Source organism: Notechis scutatus, chromosome 1 (assembly GCF_049901735.1).
Source record: "Notechis scutatus isolate UNSWTSFEM ecotype Mainland chromosome 1, rNotScu1.2, whole genome shotgun sequence".
Taxonomy (NCBI): domain Eukaryota; kingdom Metazoa; phylum Chordata; class Lepidosauria; order Squamata; family Elapidae; genus Notechis; species Notechis scutatus.
Window position 1 is genome coordinate 67604115 of NC_142009.1, and position 20365 is coordinate 67624479.

Here is a 20365-nt window from a genome sequence, read left to right on the forward strand (position 1 = left end):
TCCCAAACTACAAATCCATCCCCCCCTTGGTCATCATTACATCACATGGCCCAATCATGATCCATCCAAAAGTAAATCCTTATTTCATCCTGCGCCATACTAAATGACCTTGAACTAACAAAAGAATTTTATTTATTTACCAGAGCTACTTAATTGAAATCACCCCCTCCCACTTTCTCAGGCTATGTGGCAGCACGGAATATGGCTTCCAAAGCTAACAGGCGTGTCCCCCCCCTTGAGAAATTTGCCTCCTAAAAGAGATAATAAACAAAACACAATCAGGGGTTAATGCGATGCCCTTAACCCCCTCTTCCCCCTCCAATGGAACCCTTTGGTTTGTCAGGGAACTTCATGGAATTGGTTAACCAATCTATCTGCATGTACATCTCAACTTTTTACCCAAGTAGCATCTGACAAAGGGTAACCTTTCCATTATAATAAATATTGTAATCTCCTTCGGTGTAATCTAGAATCAAGGATTTTCTTTATTTCATAATGTTTCTCATCCTGTATGATTATAGATTTGGGGGGAGCTGCTGGTATCAGCCTTAGATGTAATCCTACAGCAGATTTCAATAAACTACTATGGAATACTGGGTGTATTTTCCCCAATAGCCAAGGGAGACTTAATTGGACTGTCACTGGATTGATTATTTTTGATATAGGGAATGGACCTAAGAATTTAGGGCCCAACTTCCCACTGGGCAGTTTTGGGATATTTAGTTGACAAAAGCACTTTGTCCCCCACTTGAAATGGTGGTTGGAGGAATCTATGTTTGTCTGCTTGTTTTTTATATTCCTCAGCAGCTTCAGTCAAAGCTTTTTTTGTACTCCTAATCTTTCTTTAATGAGTCTATCCGCTCCATTAAAGTTATGGATGTTGAGGGGTTCCCTAGGTAATTCCATCATAGGGACAAATTCCATGCGGTGTTGACGTGAAACAAAGTCAAGCCTGTGCTGCTGTGTACTGCATTATTGTAAGCAACTTCTGCAAATGGCAACAGCTCTGCCCAGTTCTCTTGTTGATAGTTTATATAGCATCTAATGTATTGTTCCACCGTCGCTCATTCTCTCCGCTGCCCACAGGATGGAAGCCCCCACCATGGCGTTCATTCTCTCTGCTGCCCCTCCGTTGAACGCAGGATGGAACAATGAGGAAAGCCCTTGGGATGACCCAATGGGCTTCAAAAAACTCCCTCCAGAACTTAGCAGTAAACTGTACACTTTGGTCTGAGATTACTCTATGAGGTAATCCATGGAGCCTATAGATATGCTTCACGAACAGTTTCACAAGTTTTTTAGCCAAAGGTAGTCTGTTACAGGCTGTAAAGTGGGCTTGCTTAGAGAATGAGTCAATAACAGTCCAAATCACTGTATTTCCTCCACTCTAAGGTAACTCTATGATAAAGTCCATTGCAATTTCTTCCCATGCTTTGTTGGTTCAGTTACTTGTTGAAGGAGGCCAGGGGTTTTTCCAGTTCTGTGTTTCATTGTGGCACAAATTGAGCAGCTTTTCACATAGTCGTCGACATCTGGTTTCATTTTTGGCCACCAGAACTGTCTCCTAACTAAATACAGGGTTTTTAAGAACCCAAAGTGTCCACCCAACCACAAGTCATGGCTACATTTTAGTACCATTAGTCTTAGAGTATTGGGTACATATTTTTTTGTCCCTTTCCAAGCCAATCCTTCATTCATTGTCAAATCGGTTTGATGTTCAAGAAGCCAGGGGTCTGTCAACAGGGCTGCTTTCAACTTTGTTGTCAGTTTGTGTTCTAGGCATCTGGTATTGCAGTTGGCTTCACCTAGAGTGGTTACTTGGCCTGGTGGTTGGGCTTCTGATATCATAGTTTGCACTACTTCCTCTCAGCGACTATCAAATTGGGGTTTTGTTGACACGGCACCCACCAGTATGTTTTTCCCCCTGGGATATATTTCGTGTTAAAGTTGAACCTCTTGAAGTTTTGAGCCCAGTGGACTTGTTTAGGTAATAGCTTCCAAGGTGTCTTTAGAGCCTCGAGGTTCTTGTGATCAGTCCACATCTCAAAAGGCTCCTTCACTCCTTCCAGGAAATGCCTCCAAGATACTAAAGCCCATCGCACTGCAAACACTTCTTTTCCCCAAATCTCCCACCTATGCTCTGTGTCTGACAACTTTTTGGACACATAAGCACAAGGCATTAGTTGGTTTTGAGAGTTCTTCTGGAGAAGAGTCACCATGGCAGCCACATCACTAGCATCAGCTTGGACTATAAAAGATTTGGTGCGGTCTGGGTGCTGGAGGATGGGCTCAGTGACAAATAGGCATTTTAAAATTTCAAAAGATTTCTGACAGTCCATTGTCCTAGCAAAAGGGTTGACTGGGTTTTGGTTTGGTCGGGGAAGGCCCAGTGTTCAATAACTCTGTTAAGGGAGGGCAACCTCAGCAAATGAAGGAATAAATTTCTATAGAAATTTGCGAAACCAAAAAGCTTTGAAGTTGTTTACATGTTGTGGGGAGGTTGCCAGTCTAGCACTGCTCTCACTTTTCCAGTGTCCATGTCAATTCCCTGGTTGGACACTTGGTAGCCTAGGTAATCCAGTGACTCTTTGTGGAATTTGCATTTTGACAACTTTACATATAACTTGCCGGCTAAGAGTTTTTTCAGCACTTGTCCGACCAATTTGACATGTTCTTCAATGGTTTTGCTGAATATAAGAATGACAATCAGGTAGACAAGGACCTCTTTGTATAGGTGTGGATGTAGCACTTCATTGATGAGTTGCATAAATACTGGGGGTGGGGCTGGAGTCTGAAAGGCATGACTCAGAATTGGAAATTACCCAGAGGGCAGTTGAAGGCAGTTTTCCATTTGTCTCACTCCTTTATGCGGACTCAGTAGTAAGCTTCTCTCAGGTCTAGTTTGGTGAAGACCTTGCCTTTAGATAGGTGGTTTAATAAGTCCTTCATGGGGAGGGGGTACATGTTTTTTATGCATACACCATTCATGCCCCTAAAATTGATGCATAATATCAAGCCACCATCTTTCTTTTCTTTGAACAGTACTAGGGCAGCCAACCTAGATTTGGCAGGTTCAATGAAACCTGTGTCCAGGTTGTTATCGATGTATTTTCTCAACTCAGTCATTTCAGCTGGTGTCGTGGAATACATCTTTGGTTTTGGCAGTTTTACCCCAGGTTCTAATTCTATGGCACAATCAGTGGTTCGATGGTGGGGGGGAGGAAACATTGCATTACTCTTCACTGAACACCTCAGCCAAGTCCCTGTATTGTTTGGGGACTTGGGGCATGCCTGGTGCAGAGTATGAAGTGGTGGCTGCTGCTTCAGGTTGGAGATCTTTGTTGGGTGGCCATTCCTTTGTGGGAGGAAGAAGGGCAGTGGGCCAACCCAATTGTGATTTTTTTGGTATCCATCCTCTCGCTTGATGGTAGGGGCCCATTTATCCAGCCAAGCAAGTCCCAATATGACAGATTCTGACATCTTTGGAGCTACTACAAAATGTATGAGTGCACGGTGTCTGCCCATCTCTAATTTGATTAACTCTGTCATTTGGGTGGCCAGGACTCCCCCAATTAAAGTCCCATCTAGTTGTTGAAACCTGATTGGGCATTTCAGGTTTTTAGTTTTTATTCCTAATTGTTCAATGATGGGGAGGCCAATAAGGCATCTGGAACACCCAGTATTTATTACAGCTTCTATCTCCCCTGCCTCTCCCGTGTCAGGTACCACCAACTTTACTTTGACTGTAAAAGGGGCAATGGCAGCACTCACCATAGGGTTGTCTTCTTCATCGGCTTCTCTGGGGAGAATTTTTTGGGTTGGAAATTCATTGCTTCCTTCTGCATGGAGGGGACCTTCTATGGTGTGTCTAGAAAACTGGCTAGTGTCTGGAGTCTTTCGTGGATTTCTTCGACCCCTGGTGGTTGTACTTGGCCTTGGTTGTGGAGCTTGTGGAACAGGTGCAGGAGCCAGACAGTTGGCTGCTCTATGACCATCTTGGCCACAACAATAGCACTTTATCATTTTTCTGGGTCGGGTAGGAGCAGCTTCAGCAGGTCTGGTAAGAGGCCACCTGGCCACAGCTTTCCTAGGAGGCCCTTCAGGAAGGTTTTTTTTTTGCGGGGGTGGGGGTTGATCTCCCTGTCTAGCCTGAGAGACATTGCATACCAATCCTTCAGAGTCTCGGGTATTCCTCTAATATTACAGGCCTTTTTTTACTTCTGGGTCAATAGCGTTCTTGAAATAGTGCAACAGAATTCTTTCAGGCCAGTCCATGAGGTGGCTTGCGACCCTTCTAAAGCCCCATACAAAGTCTTTTAAGGATCGCTTGCCTTGTTTCATTTCCATTAATTTGTCCTCATTTTCTCCAACTCTGTCAGAATTCTCGAACCTAACCCTAAGGAGTTCAATGAAAGTATTGACATCCTATAGTTCTGGGGGTCGTTCGTAGTCCAATTGAGCCATCCAATTGGATACATCCCCCTCATTCATCCCATCTGTGATTGCAGTGACCAGATCATGATCTGTTGCATATTGGGCTCCAAACTGATCTATGTGGGACCAGATCTGAGTGAGGAAATAAGCAAAATGTTCACGTCATTTGTCAAATGTTGCTTTAAAAGCCATCTGGTCTGGTCTGGTCTGGGGGAGGGGGTGGGACTGCCATAACAACTGCAGATTGAGCTGGAATGAATGGAGCCTGATGAGGAATGTATGAACCTTGCAGGAGTACTCTGAGGGCCGGCTGTGTTGGGGCTCTCTGGAAGAAGGGCCTCTACAGGGTTGTTCTGAGGGGCGGCTGATTTGGCACCTGTCATTAAGAGGCCATTTGTTGCATTCTTCCCTGCAATGGGAAGAGGCGGGTGGTTGCCATCTGCTCCTGCACAGATCCCTTTGTTGAGAAGGAATCACTGATTCTCTTTGGAGCCAGGGCACTCCCAAACCAGATGGTGCAATGGGAGCTGGCATCCACTGGCATTGGACCCACCCTTGACCAGGATAAGATGCCCACCCTGGAGGAATACTCTCTGCAGGGGGTAATCTGCTTTGTGGTTGTGGAGGGAGAGGACTTGGGTTTTGAAACATACCCAATGTTGGCTGCATCTGCTGTCTCTCCCTTGAAACTTGAGCCTGCAAGCCTGGGCTGCTTCATCGGCCATTTCCAACCGATGCTACAGTGATTTCCCCTCCACTTCTCTGATTAGGGAAAGTAAAGGTGGACTGTGTTAGGATCCAGCTCGTCTGGAGAGGTTGTGGCTGTGGGACATAACTTTTCAGCTTAAGTTGTTAGAGTTGTTCTTGGATTCCTACCAACAACTGGCTTTGGGGTGGAGGCCACAAATTGCAGTCTTGGGAGGTGTCTGATCCCAACGTTTCCCCACATCTCCATTCTGTCTCTGGCCATTCTCAGGGGGCTGGAGAAAGAGAGGCATTCAGGCAGCATCTCCTCCAGTCTCACCCATGGATTCAGCTCTGTCCGCAGCTTCTCCATGAGTCTGTCTCTATGGGTTGACCTCCTAACCTTCACCTCTCCTCTGCAGTCTCTAATGCCTGCATCATCTCTTCAAAAGGGGCTGGGGGCCTCAATCAGTCTTCTGGTGTCCAGCCCCATAGCTCCTTCTCTATCTTCTCCCATCTTCACTGAGTCTTCACACTGCTTCATGTCTGGAATCAGTGCTAGGGCTTAGCATCACTGACAGCCCCCTTTTGGGGTGCTGGAATTTGTTAGAGATTCAGGATAATGTCAGCATTCCAGCAAACCTCCATTCCAATCAGTAACTCCAAGACAAACATATCTCAAAAGTATGTTTATTAGAATAGCACCTGGCACATCTGTGGAATCCTGAATCTAAAGTTTTTTTGGGTTTCCACAATTTCCCAAACTACAAATCCATCCCCCCTTGGTCATCATCACAAAGGAAGCCTATAGAAAAAGTGATAGAATACTATATAATCAGGCCAGAAAAGTATTAACAAGAGAGATCAGAGCAGCAAAAAAAAAAAAAAAAAAAAAGCTACTCTGAAAACTTAAGGAATCAGTTCTCAACAAATGAACCAGAAAACATGTGGAAAACTCTTAAAAACATCACTGGCTTCATCAAACCTCCTTCCCAGGAAGAAGGAAATCAACAATTAGCAGATGACCTGAATGAGTTTTACTGCAGGTTAGAAAGGAAACTACAGCCACCTATCTCCACAACCCTCATCTCAAACACATCAACAACAGCCAAACTTCCATCAACTGACCCCAACCCTTTGGGTTCACAACCTCTGATGATCACAGAAAAAGAAGTGCAAGATCTATTTCACAGACAAAAGCTAGGAAAAGCATCAGGCCCAGACAAGATAACTCCTTCTTGCTTAAAAGTCTGTGCTGACCAATTGGCCCCCATCTTCACCTGAATCTCCAATAGATCACTAGAGATGTGCTATGTTCCTTCCTGCTTCAAACGCTCTACCATCTTCCCAGCCCAAAGAAGCACTCCATCAAGGAACTGAATGACTACAGACTAGTTGCTTTAACATCTGTAGTTATGAAAACATTTGAAAGGTTAGTGCTATCCCATCTGAAAACCATCACAGATCTGCTGTTAGACTCCCTGCAATTTGCATACCGAGCAAATAGGTCAACAGATGATGCTATTAATATGGCTCTGCACTACATCCTACAACACCTTGAATCTCCAAAGACCTACACAAAGGTCCTTTCTGTAGACTTCAGTTCAGCATTCAATACCATCATTCTAGACATTCTTCTAACTAAACTAAACCAGCTAGCAGTACCTGACAGACAGGAAGCAGCAGGTGAAGCTAGGCAGAATCACATCTGATACCTGTACAAAAAGCATAGGCTCCCCCCAAGGCTGTGTGCTTTCTCCACTTCTCTTCTCCTTGTATACCAATCTCAAATGATCCATCTGTTAAAATACAGGAATTTGCAGATGATACAACAATGATTGGTTTCATTTGAGACAATGACAAATCCACATACATATGGGAGGTTGTACAACTTGCCTCATGGTGTGACTGGAACAATCTGGAACTGAACACACTCAAAACCGTAGAAATGGTAGTAGACTTTAGGAGAAACCCTACCATACTACCATCTCTTACAATACTAGAAAACACAGTATCAATAGTAGAGACCTTCAAATTTCTAGGTTCTATCATATCTCAAGACCTAAAATGGACATTTAACATCAAAAATGTCATCAAAAAAGCACAACAAAGGATGTTCTTTCTGAATTTATATTTACATACTTCATTGGCACAACAAAACAAAAGAGGATTAGCTTTATACATTCAGAAGTTAAATTAATTTTTACAGACGAAGAAAGAAGGATATTGATGGTAGAAATAATTGACAATAACCTAAACATGCTTTTAGTAGCAATTTATGCACCAAATGAAAAGCAAGAAGAATTCTATAAAAATGCATAAGAAAATAATAGAATTGGAATATGACAATATATGCATTTTGGGAGATGTAATGCGATAGTTGACACAAAGTTGGACTATAAAAGACAGGAAATTAATAGACAAAATAGAAAGATACTTCCAAAATCCTTCTTCAAGATGGTAGAGGAATTAAGCATTCAAGATGTTTGTAGAGAAATGAATGTTAAGAATAGACAATATACATTCTACTCCAATAGACATTTATCATGGTCAAGAAAAGATATGATTTGGATATCAATAGAATTAATTTCTAATATACAAGAAGTAAATATAGAAACAAGTACTTGGCCAGACCATAATCCAATATGGGTCAAGTGGCCGGGACAAAGGAAAAGATCAAGATGGACTTTGAATAATTCAATATTGAAAGAAAAAAAATGAAATATGGAAAAAGAACTGGCTTTCTTCTTTAAAGAAAACAATAAGGAGGAAACTTCACTACAACATTTATGGGATACCATGAAGGCCTATGCCAGAGGTCTGATTATAAACTATACAAGAAGAAGGAATATCAGAAAAGACAAACACAACGAATACTAGAGGAAGACTACAAGAAACTCGAAAAAGAACTACAAAAATATCCACAAAAGAAGGATATTAAAAGTCAAATGGAAATAGTGAAACATAAAATGGGATTGATAGAAAAAGAGGAATTAGCACAGAAAATTAGGAAAGCTAAACAAAACAAAAAAACCAGGAAGATGGCTGGCATATAAATTGAAAAAGGAGAGAGAAACGAAGAAGATAATATAATTAATAGATGAACATGGAATGGTTTGTAATAGAAATGAAGAAAAAAAAGAAATATTATGGAAATATTATGAGAAATTATATGATCAAAAGAATATTGGAGAAGAAAAGGTTAAACAATATTTGCAAAAAGTAGAGCTACCCCAAACTTGAGGACATTAAGGTAATGTTGGAAGGGAAAATAACAATGATGGAACTAACAGAGGTGATAAATAGACAAAAGGCTGGAAAGGCTCAAGGCCCAGATGGGCTACCAGTGGAATTCTACAAGACTTTGAAAGAATCTTTTAACATTATAATGCTTGAAGTAATGAATGAGGTTTTGTCAAAAACCAAAATACCTAATATATGGACAGAGGCTTATATTACTCTTATACCAAAATAGGATACTGAACAAATAAAAAACTATAGACCTATATCCCTGCTGAATGTAGACTACAAAATATTTGCCTCAATAATGGCAGAAAGACTTAAAAGATATTTGAACCACTTTATACATTCTGATCAAAATGGATTTTTACCTAAGAGGCAAATAAAAGATAACATGAGAATAATTTTGAATACATTGGAATACTATGAAACACACCCAGAGAAGCAAATGGCCTTGGTATTTTTAATGCGCAAAAAGCCTTCAACAATGTAAATTGGCAATTTATGTTATTGTAAATGGAAGAGCTGGGATTTGGGGAAAGATTAATTAAGGCAATTGAGGCAATATATAATAAACAATCTGCAAAAGTAATGATAAATGGAGATTTGACAGACAATATTAATATTGAAAAGGGAACTAGACAAAGATACCCTCTGTTGCCACTGCTATTTGTATTGACTTTGGAAATATTAAATAGAAATATTAGGGAAAATAGAGAAATAAAGGGAATGAAAATAAAAAAAGAAGAATATAAATTACAAGAATTTGCAGATGATCTGGTCTTCATATTGGAAGAACCATTGGAAACAGTACCTAAATTGATAGAAAAGATTGAAGAATATGGACAGGTGGCAGGATTAAAAATAAATAAAGATAAAACTAAGATCTTAGTTAAGAATATGATGGAAAAACAAAGGAAAGAATTGACAGATAGACTGAATATCCAGATCACAAACAAAGTAAAATACTTCAGAATACAGTTAACAGCAAGATGTGGACCATTAAAGGAAGATAATTATTATAAATTAAAACAACAGATTGAGACAGATTTGAAAAAATGGGGAAATCTACAATTATCTCTTATAGGGAGAATATCTACTATCAAAATGAACATACTACCAAGGATATTATATTTGTTTCAGACGATTCCAATCAAATTAGGGAAAGAATATTTGAGGACATAAATAAAATAATGTTGAAATATATGTGGCAGGGAAAGAAGGCAAGAATTAAATTAAATTGTTACAGGATGCTAGAATAAGAGGAGGTTTTGGATTACCTAATTGGGAATTATACTACCAGGCAGTAATACTGATGTGGGTGAAAGAATGGATTGTCTTGAGAAATACTAGATTGTTAACACTGGAAGGTCATGATTTACAATTGGGGCGGCATGCATTTTTATGGTATAAGGAAAGCAAAGCACATGGGTATTTTAGGAGACATTATATTCAAGATGTGTTATTATTAACATGGGAGAAAATAAGGAGGCAACATTATATGAAAATACCAGTTTGGTTATCAACTATAGAGGCATTTGTGTATCCAATTCTTTTCACAACAGAACACACTGTTAGATATAGTGAAATTTTAAATGAAAGGGGTGAACTCAAAACAAAGCAAGAATTAGATGAACAAGAGATAAAGATGAATTGGTATTCATATGTGCAAATACATTCTACATATGATAGAGACAGTAAGACAGAAGGGTTTTACAAAGAATTTACGCAATTAGATAAAATCTTAACAGGTACTGATGAGAGGATGATCAAAAAATTATATGGTTATTTACTGGGAGTGAAACTAGAAGAAGAACAAGTTAAAGAAACAATTAGTGCTTGGGGGAAAAAAATTTGGATATGGGATAGACTTAGAAAAATGGCAGAAACTATGGACTAGAAATTGTAAACTGACAATGTTGACAGCTTATAAAGAGAATTTGTAGATGTTTTACAGGTGGCATCTACTCTCAGCAAAAATAGCAAGGGTGTTCAAAGATAAATCAGCGAAGTGTTGGAAATGTCATCAGATACCTAGATCATATTATCATATGTGGTGGACATGTGTGGAAGCTAAAAGATATTGGACTAAAATACACACATGGTTGGAAAAAATGACAAAACAGCATATAGATTTAAAACCAGAGATATTTTTATTGGGAATCTTACCTGAAGCTTACAATAGAGAATTGACATACTGGATTATTAATGTTTTAACTACAACTAGAATTGTATTTGCTCAGAATTGGAAAAATGAGAAAATTCTGATGGAGGAGGAAGTAATTAAGAAAATAATGGAATGAGCAGAAATGAGCAGATTAACACTAGCTGTTAGAGAGCAAGAAGAAAAAGAGTATTATAAAATATGGGATCTATTCTATCAATGATTAAATAGAAAAGTAAGAAATTGAAGTATATTATAGTAGTAATGAGATATTATAACTGATTATTATAGAATGAATTATAATATGTATTAAAATTAGTAAGAATTGAGATTTGCTCCAAAGGATAATACAGATTTGAAAGTATAATGATGATGTAATGGAAAGTTGACTAATGTAATATGAATGTAAACTTAAATTTAAGAGGAAAAGACTATAGATTTTGTGCACAAGAAATATATACCAACTGTATAATTGAAAGAAGATTTTATTTGTTGTTTTATGTTTATGTTTGTCTAAGTCTGTTCTTAAAAATAAAAAACTTTTAAAAAAAAGAAAGAAAGGAAGCTCAGACTGCCCAAGGAGCTGCTGATGCAGTTCTACAGAGGAATTATTGAGTCTGTCATCTGCACCTCTATAACTGTCTGGTTTGGTTCTGCTACCCAACAGGACAGACACAGACTTCAGAGGATAATTAGGACTGCAGAAAAAACAATTACTACCCACCTGCCTTCAATCAAGGACCTGTATACTGCACGAGTCAAAAAGAGGGCTGTGAAAATATTTACAAACCCCTCACATCCTGGACATAAACTGTTTCATAAACTTCTACCCTCAAAACAATGCTATAGAACACTGCACACCAGAACAACTAGATACAAGAACAGCTTTTTCCTGAACACCATCACTCTGCTAAATAAATAATTCCCTCAACACTGTCAACTATTTACTAAGTCTGCATTACTATTACTATTAATCTTCCCATCCTTCCTTTCACCCATCTCCTCCCACTTATGACTGCATGACTGTAACTTTGTCACTCATATCCTTACAATTTTTATTGACTATTTCCTAGTATGATTTGATTGCTTATTGTACCCTATGACTATTATTAAGTGTTGACTCTTATGATTCTTGATGAATATATCTTTTCTTTTATGTACACAGAGAGCATACGCACCAAGACAAATTCCTTATGTGTCCAATCACACTTGGCCAATAAAGAATTCTATTCTATTCTATTTGATTCAATTCAATTCTATTCTATCTATTTTATTGGCATACTGTAGAATTCACTTATAATTTAAAGCACAGGTTGTTTGAATAGAATGAAGTATCAAGGTTGGCTAATAGCTTTAACAATACAAGATTTCATTATTTTACTTCCTTGAAGTGCTCATGATTCTTCTTGTCAAGATTTCATTTAAGAAGTAAAAAGAAGTTCTTCTCTTATGCATCAGAGATCAATATTGTTCAGCCCAATGAAAACCTCATGCAAAAGCTTTTGTACTCGAAGCAATTATTAACTGAATAGCTTTTCTGTTGGATACCCTGTTCCATAATACTTAACCCTCAAAAGTGGAGATTAGGAAAAAGAGCACTGTCATTTTTTTAACTTGGCAAAACTAGGTGTTTTTTTTTAATTCAAATCAAAACTACTGGAAGGTATGACTACTGACAGGTACATTCACAATCATTCTGGAAACAAGAGGATTTTTGGTTCTTTCATCATAGCTCTGTCAGCCAGCTGTTAAAAAGAGCTCCCACTGAAACTAATAAGAGGTAGTCAGAGTTTTTGCTGGAGTGGTTATGTGCACATGTGTCCAGAAACTCCAGTTTTATACTGAAATAAGAAAGAAAGGAGGCTATGACAACAGTGAAGAGGAATGTTGAGAGGAAAAGAAAACAAATTAGAGGCAGCGGTCAGCCCACTGGATGAAAAGTGGAAATGTATTGCATCAAATAGAGTCACAGGTAAAATAGAAACAGTTTGACTAAGAGTTAATGGTTGACTTACCCATCAGTCAGCTAGAAAAGAAATATCCAGAGTAAAATAGATCCTTGGTAGAGAAATGGGAAAGGAAAAAGACTGAAAATGAAAGGAATCCTCACTTAAGTGCTTCCTAACTATACAATAAATCCAATAAATGGGAAGTTTTCTGTGTACCTACTTCCAATAAGAGCAGCCAACTTATTGTTAATTATTCCTAATGTTGCTTCTGAATATGTTTTATTGCATCCTCATGAGATTGTTCAGCATCCTATACTCTATGATGTAAAAAAAAAGAATAAGTGATGACATTGAACAGGGCTCCCTCCTTAGAGCTAAACATACTCATTCTCTCAGTCTATTTTTTTTAATCTGGAAATCATGTTAATATTCACTGCCTTTCCCTGAATCTGTTCTGATGTTTCTGAATATTCCAAAAGTATAATTTATAGAACTAAAATAACAGTATTCAAGATGTGGCTCATCCAGTGCAAAATATAGTAGAAACATTGTTTTCCAAGCTTTTAAGATTATACTTTTATTTATGCAATCTAAAGTTATTTGTCATTTTAGTAACTACATTAACTTGCTGATCAGGGCCAGCTATGGAAGAGTTAAAAAGTCAAGATGGCAGTCACAGTTGTGTGATTGTCCTACATCTAATGCATATGTGAACATCAATTCATATATAAAAGGGTGAGCCACAATTGCCATCTTGATTTTTTTTTATTTACACACACACAGCCTGACACTAATGCTGTTGATTTGGGTCAGTTCCTTCACCAATCTCAGAAGACGGCTGCTGTGGGAAAAATGAAAAAAAAGTTATATTCAATATGTTGTCCTGAGCTGCTAGAGAAAAGGAGGAGAAGGTAATTGTAACAGATCAGGGGTGTCAAACTGGCAGCCTGTGGGCCAGATGCATCACATGCAGGCCACGCCCACCCCATCTCCATGAAGGGAAAAAATGTTGTAATACATCACGTGACGGAAACGTGACATGGCCAGTTTGATAGCTGTGTAATAGATAAACAAATAGAAATAAGTCAATAAATCCCCTCATCCAGGTAGATCCCTCAGCAGTTGTCCTCTCTTGACAACTTAATGAATCAGCCCATAGAGACAAAGGAACTAGAAGATGACAAGACATTATGATGAGATTTCTAGTTCAATAGCTTGATTCAGAGAAAATCTACAGTCTCCAAGAATATCAGTCAATAGGGATGCTATAAGACTCATTTGAAGAAATATCTTTTCCAACAAAACATATTACATAATGAAGTCTGGTAGACTGAAAAATCTCATGTTCTCAGCAAAACCCAATTGCAGGCTATCAGGTAGAGGACGTTGCAGAATGCCAACACATGAGAAAGATGTTACAAAAAGTTTTAAAAAGATAAAAACTATCAAACACTAATTCAGAATAAAGAAATGATGAAAGAAAAGGAGAAAAAAAAAATTTTTTTTTAAATCTAATCTAATTTTCATTCTTTTTAAAAACATATAGGCAGTTTCAGTGTCACTGTCTGGCTTTATTTGTATAGCACACTGAACTCATTATTAAACACCAGAGCCCAAAGGGAGCAGGAGAGAATTAGTTTTAACTCAAAGTAGCTCTGAAGTTGTTTGAAATTGCTTTATCCTTATTCTCCAAAAGATGACCAGTGAACACACCAGTGGGAAGTAGTTTCCAAAGCTTGCCAATTTATCCGCTAAGAAAAAGTGTTGGCAATATAGAAAGGCTAAAAAAACTGGCGCCTTTGTTGTATAACTTACTGCCAAGAAGTAATTATGTAGTTGTAGAATTTGGTATGGAAAACTCTTCCATCTGGGTCAAATAAATCTGTCTCATTGGGATTTTTTCATAGCCAACAATCCACTCACCTCACGCACCAGGTTTCACAATCTTCATGACTTGCTAATTAATGTAGATGTACACATGTATTCAAATGTATATATAAATATATGTACATCACTTACTTAAAACTGGGAAGCTTATCTAAAAGAAGTGCCTAAATTTAGGCTGCCAACTCACAATAAGATTCTTGATATGTTGCCACAAGCATCTGAGACAAGGATTAAAATGAGCCACTACTGAATTGTTCCTTTATTGGGTGCTATGCAAAATGACAATCTTGAAGAGCCAATTTAGGTTAAAACATATGCATGTATTTTTTATTGCAAAACAAATTATGCAATTGCAGTTGCTCCTAACTTATCTATTCCTATTGTGTAATGACCAGTCCTGGAGATGAGTAAAGAAAGAAAATTTAACCAGTTGGTGACAAGTGAGTGAAACAGAACATTAAAAAGACTGATAATGTTTCGTGGTGATGGAAGTATATTTGCCATTTGCTTCTCAGATTAAATCTTTATACATCTTCTTTCTCATCATTTTTTAATCTTCTAGAAGACATTGCTTCCAGTATTGATGTCTCTGCTAATGCACACAGTATAAAAATTATGCAGTTGACAGCTGTCTTCCTGACTGGTTTTCTATCTTAATCCATGAGGTGATCATGTGTTAATCTGCAGAACATATTATTCTAGGAACCAATTATCCTTTAAATCCAGGATCTAGATATTCAAAATTCCATGATTTTTTTTAAAGTTTCATTATCATCATTACAATCATTAACAAAATCTAATAAAAATTACAATAACAACTGGGAAGGAACAAAAATCATTGGCCATTCCAGCATCTGCCACACATGTAAATTTATTGAAGCCTGGGATTCTACAAAGGACCAATTAACAAACATATTGATCTCGATTCAGCATATGAATTCATAAGAACCCATACCATTCAAATGACCAGTCAACAAGAGAACCAATCAACTGCTCAGAATTTAAATATATCTCCAAATAAACAAACAATCACAAGGCCAACTGACCAAACTGTCACATAAGACATTTATAAGCTAAGGAGAATAGGACAATCCATCTGATAATGTTACCTAGACTGGTAATAAAATGTTCAGAAACTAAATTGAAACAAGCTTAGAGAACAAACCACTGCCAAAATCTAAAATCTGAGATATAAATATTTTCTATTATTTCAACAATCAATTATTTGTTCTGCAGTTAACATTTTATTCTTAGCAATTTCCATCTAGCCTGTTTTTTATCATATCATTTCCATTTAGTATCTAGCACAAGTTCAATCCTCTAAGTCAAGAATAATAATTGCAAAGCAAAACAATGATAATTATTTGAAGAAAAACTCAATAAAATAATCAAATAATGTAATCAAAAGGTTACATTACAGCATTATGGTCCCATGCATTTTATATATAAATTTCCATCACCGTATATAAGATTATGCAAACATTTTTAGTTCTCATAAAATTCTCATGGGAAGATATTTCACTTTCTTTTCCCCATAATTGAGCTTTACCACGCAAATAGGATAATTATGAGAGTAATTGAGCAAAAATGATAATTCATAGCCTTTTAATACTCTTGAGAGAAAACCTCCTCCTCTGATGATTCAAATTATTCTTATAAGCATAGTTGCAACATAGTTGTCTTCAAAGCCCTATTAGAAAGATAATGCCCTGAGGTTCCCCATTCATAATTCCATCTGCATTACAGACTATGGAGTTTTTGAAGGAGAATGAGAACATACAGTGAAACCCAGTAACACTGTAGGATAGAAGACATGACTCATTGAGAATTTACTATTGCTTTCTTTGAAGTCGCTCTGTGTTTTTTAAAGTGAGGTTCATCATCTGAAAAATATAGTGTGCCTTTGATCTTTTATTATTTATCTATTTATGTAAAGCACTTGTTCTCTGCTCTTCAGCAGGAAAGCCTTGCAGAATTGCTTCCAGATCAATAAAAACAAGATGGTCCTTGCCCCCATGCTTACAAAGGTACAATACAAAAGGGGGAGGAAATAGTTCACAGAATTTATTTGATGAACATCTTAAACACCTCCTGCATTGAGGGGAAAAAACCTTGTCCTTCCAGCTGCAATTGTGAGCAAAAAGAGATTCTTTCCTTTACTTCAATTGGGGGGAAAAATTAGAATCTGCAAAACCCAATGCATGGATTTTACCTTTTTTTGCCTAAAAATACTAGTCAGGTAACTTCACAAATGTTTATTATTGTTGTTAATTAGCAGTAATAGTACTATTACTACAATAATATCTTCTCGGTGGAAAAAATCCATAATGAATTAACTAATATAACATAACTAATTGGTAGGAAGTAAATGATATGGAATGCAAAATTGTAATTGCTAAGCCAAAGCAAGGGTCTGTAGCAGAAACATATACTGTAATGTTTATTATTGAAAAGACCTCGTGGAGGTGGAAGTTAAAGAAATCACAATGTCACAAAATTAGGTTAAATTAGGTCTAACTCAAATCTTCATGAATGCAGCATTAGGACTACTTATGGTAAATTAGTCACCAACTCACCACAACCAACTCGCTACAGCCAACTCACCACAGCCAGCTTACTGCAGCCAGCTCACCAGGACAAATTCACCATGGTATGTGTCATGGCCAACTCACTACAGGACAACTCATTGCAGGACAATTCAATGTTAAATTCAAAGTTAAATTAATTTCAACAGAACTATGGCAAATAGTAATAAAATAAAGAAAGTCAATCCAGCAATACAATAATTTCGACAAAAAGGTGGTAATCGATAATAAAAATAACTGAATGACACAATTAATACAGCACTGAATTGTCCTGCAGCAAGTTGGTCATGGCGAGTTGTCCCACAGTGAGTTGGCTGTGGTGAATTGTCCTAGACCCACTTCATTAAGCCCAAGGGTTGAAGCATAGTTATGTATTGGGTTTTAACAAGACTACTATAATGTATTGAAAACAAAGGATATTACATTAAGCCATTATACCTATATTTACCTTTAAAAAAAAAACTTCTGTGAAACGTGCTACTTCCGAAACCAAGTTCTGAAATGGCCATCTCACTCTGGCCACTGAGCTATCAGTGTTTTTGATTAACCACAGCCACTGTCTATAGTTTTATTGATGGTTAGATATGTCATATCTTTTTTTTCTTCCATTCAGTCATGTCTGATTCTCAGAGACAGCCTGAGCAGGTCCCTGCAGTTTTCTTGACAATGTGTTTTAGGAGTGGTTTGCCATTGCCTCCTTCCTAGGGCTGAGAGAAAGTTACAGGCCCAAAGTCATCCAGATGGCCTTATACTTAAGGCAAAAACTAAAAATGCATAAATTAGTGAACCCAATATGCATATAGGGAAAAAGTACATTGTAAAAAGATACCAAAAAAACAGTAAGGTACACAACGATTAGGGACATTTACTTTTAGGAAACCAAGTACAAGTTATAAAGAGAATATCAGACTGATACTGAAATAGGATGAATGGGATGGAAATAAAATGAAGTTCATACCTAAAAATGGAGAAAAGATAACTAAAAATAATAAATTTACATACTATAAATCCTCATCCATATGTATATATTAAAGATACTCTGTCTCAAAGTGATGGAGGGAAGTAATAGAAAAATGGACTATATTACATAAACTAATCCTAAAAAACTATGTCCCATCCATTGGGCTCTATTGGCCTTACATTCATGAACATTTGCCCAATAGAGATAGAAGATTTGCAGCTCTCTGTATGTTGCTGAACTATAGTTCATGGCAATCCCAGCAAGCATGGCTCAGAGTATGCTGGGGTGGTATGATTAATTTGGTTGGCCACTTTATATATAAGATCACAGGCCAAAACAGTTTAAACACAATAATAAAATAAATTGTCCAAAATGTGTAGTGGGCTTACAAATGCCAATTGCTGGATATGAAATCTTGCAAAAACATTGCATACGTGAAATACATTAAATAGAGAGATGATAGAGAGATGATAGAGAGAAAAAGAGATATGATGGATGACAGTTGATAAATGATAGATGGTAGATGATAGACAGATGACAAACAGATAGATGATAGATAGATAGATAGATAGATAGATAGATAGATAGATAGATAGATAGATGATAGATAGATATCAATTTCTTTTTTTGTAATAAAAATTTTATTTAAATTTTCACAAAACATACAAATATAAATAAAATATCTTTTTTTGAGAACAGCGTGGCCCCGGGTTATCACTTCTCCATACAGACACAAACTCAATACATATTTATCTTATACATTCTAATCCATATCTTATAACTATTTTCACATTTTTTTCAATAGCTTTTCCCTTTCTTTACTTCCTATAGCCTTATTTTAAATTATCTCATTCCTTTCTTAATTCAATTACATATCTTTTTCTAATTTTTAAAATCTTTCTAATCAATGTTTTTATACTTTTGTCTGTCCTGTTTACAATTTCATATTATCTTTTCTCATAAAATAAATTTTTCCCTGTAATTACTGGACTGGAGTGTAACACCTTTGTATCTTTTTTCAAATCTTATTTAAAAATTTAAGTTACATCTTTAAAGTTATAACATTCATTTTCTAACCTGTATTTTATAACACATACCTATTTTCAATTGAATTCTGCTCAGTACATTCCCTTAAAATACACACTAAATTCTTAAAAGAAAAAAGTATATATGTATATATATATATCTGTGTATAAATGTATAACAATAGTAAATGGGTTAATTATTCTATTCAAGTACAGCTCTGCCATTAATATTAATAACATTCTTTTACATTTCTATTTCTTTTAACAAACATTACCTAGTAATATCAGTTGTCTTTCACCTTAATCATCTATATTTCATATTTTATTTATTACTGTCTTTAAATAAAAAAAACCAAACAATAGTTATTAACAGTAGTCAATAAAGTTATTATTCTTATTCAAGTTCATCTTATCAACTGATAAAAATCTTCCATGTTGTTTTCAGTTTTTTTAAACGTTCTTTTTAAATCATTGAGAGCCTTATTCTCTTTACAAACAAATATTCCACTACACATCAATAGAAATTTTTTTTATCACTTTAATCATCTAAATATAACAATGCTATCCCATGCACCTTTCTAAGAAGCCTCTCCTTAAGTTAAATTTTAACCATTGTCTCTTTGTCTTTTTAAATAGGTTTATACCTTTAATTCTTGTACGTTTTTCCTGTACTTCTATATCTTGTTTCTGTCTTTTGTAGCTTCTTTTCCTTTCCCTCTTCCCTCTCTTCTTCTCCCTCCCCTTTTATTCCCTTTTCTATCTGATTCTCCTTTCTGTGATCCTCCCTTCTGCTTCTTTCTGATATTATGATTACTTTTCAAATTACTCTTTTTGGGGGGTTGTTGCTTCAGTACTTAAGTTTTTAACTCTCTTTCCCCCATTTCCCTTTTTTACCCCACTTAAAATTGCTTGGTCATTGAAGATGGTTTCTTCGTTGTCCCGCCCTTCTTGTTCTGTCAATGTTTCTTGTTGTTTTTCATCATTCAAGATCTCCATTTCTAAAAATTGAAATACGAAGCCAAAAGATCCTCTTCCATCTTGTGCTTCTTTTTGTTCTATAAGTCTCATTTTTAACTATTCAAGAAGTGATGCCATTTTAAAAAAAATGTAAACAACCCCCAATTGATTTTATTTTATTTCATTAGGATCCTCCATCCAAAGTTCCAGGAATCATCCAATAATCCAAAACTGTTTCTTGCTTCTTTTCTCACTTTCTCTTTCCAGGGGCTTTGTTCTCTTGTAACAAAGTTTCAGCTACAATGTATCTTTTGCAAGCCTTGTTAAAATTCCACTATCAATTTTTTTTAAAGTTCCAGGTGGTCTCCTCCATTTTCCAGATTCTACCGTTTTTCCCCCTTTTTCCCTCTGCTGCTTTCTTTCTTTTGTTTTTTAAAGAAAGTTTTTAAATTATCCAAAAATCTTTATCCCTTTGACAC

The 20365-nt window shown here is 36.6% G+C and overlaps 1 long non-coding RNA gene across 1 annotated transcript in view; it reads right to left on the reverse strand.

Moving 5' to 3' along the window:
- Nucleotides 1–19675, reverse strand: part of LOC148132840 (uncharacterized) — a 49706-nt gene extending 30031 nt beyond the window's left edge. Inside the window, exon 1 of the long non-coding RNA XR_015746936.1 lies at nucleotides 19574–19675. This is a non-coding gene — a long non-coding RNA (uncharacterized LOC148132840). The remainder of the gene's footprint in view (nucleotides 1–19573) is intronic.
- Nucleotides 19676–20365: the final 690 nt, after the last annotated feature.